Source organism: Acanthisitta chloris, unplaced genomic scaffold, assembly GCF_000695815.1.
Source record: "Acanthisitta chloris isolate BGI_N310 unplaced genomic scaffold, ASM69581v1 scaffold19870, whole genome shotgun sequence".
Lineage (NCBI taxonomy): Eukaryota > Metazoa > Chordata > Aves > Passeriformes > Acanthisittidae > Acanthisitta > Acanthisitta chloris.
Window position 1 is genome coordinate 1 of NW_008650165.1, and position 1,139 is coordinate 1,139.

The following is a 1,139-nucleotide window of genomic DNA, read 5'->3' on the forward strand; positions in this document are numbered from 1 at the left end:
TCTGCCCTGCCCGTAACTCGGCGCTCGAGGGCTCTGAGCTTCCCGAAAACGGCTCTGTGTCGCCCTTCCCTCCCCGCCGGGGCTTGTAAAGAGAGAAGTTGTTTCCCCCAAAGTCGCCGCCAGGTTGTTGGGGCTGCTGCGCTGCGTGACCAGGTGTCACTCGTTTTCCCTAATCCCACACTGTCCCCTCCAAGGCACAGCCCAGCGGAGCTCTGCTGACATTTGTTTGTGATCTTTCCCCCCAGAACTCTGCCGTGACCTCGCACCCATCCCTGCACATCGCTCTGAAAGCCTCACAGGCACCTGCGGAGCTCAGCCTCGCCCCGAAGAGCAGCACTTGACTCGCTGCTGGCAGCATCATCCCGCAGATCAGCACCGAGGGAGACAACACGTCGTGATGGGAAGGACCCTGACAAGGGGGAATGGCTCCACACTGCCAGAGGGCAGGCTTAGACTGGATATTAGGAAGAAATCCTTCCCTGTGAGGTGCTGAGACACTGGCACAGGTTGCCCAGAGAAGCTGTGGTTGCTCCATCCCTGGGAGTGTTCCAGGCTGGGTTGGATGAAGCTTGGAGCAGCCTGGGCTAGAGGAAGGTGTCCCTGCCCATGGCAGGGGGTGGGATGAAATGACCTTTAAGTTCCCTTACAACCCAAACTCTCCCGTGATTCTATGTCTTATATTGCCCCGAAGCTAGAAAATCCAGGGAAAATACAACCGAAGGAAAAAACCCTGAATTTTATTGGACTTCAGCTCTCGGGACAGGACACACAACACTGTGCCACACAAACCCCAGACACACAACTCTGTTGCTGAGCACTTCACACAGAAAGAGTCACGAAGTCATTCCTAAAGAAGCAGGAGCAGCCCCTGACAGAGAACAGCTTCATGGTCCACAGGCAAGTAAATAAATGAAGGATTCACATTCACACGGATTCAGGGACCAAATGCAGGAGAAACACCTCCACAAACCCATCAGAGGGCTGGGGTCAGCAGTGAGCACCCTCCCTGTGGCCACTGCCACTGGGGCTGGACACAGGGCTGGACACAGAGCTTTTGGAAAGGGGGGGAAGCAAGGGCAAAGTGAGGAGCAGCCCATGCCTGGGCATCATCCACCAGCCCATCTCAGGGCTCTGAGCAT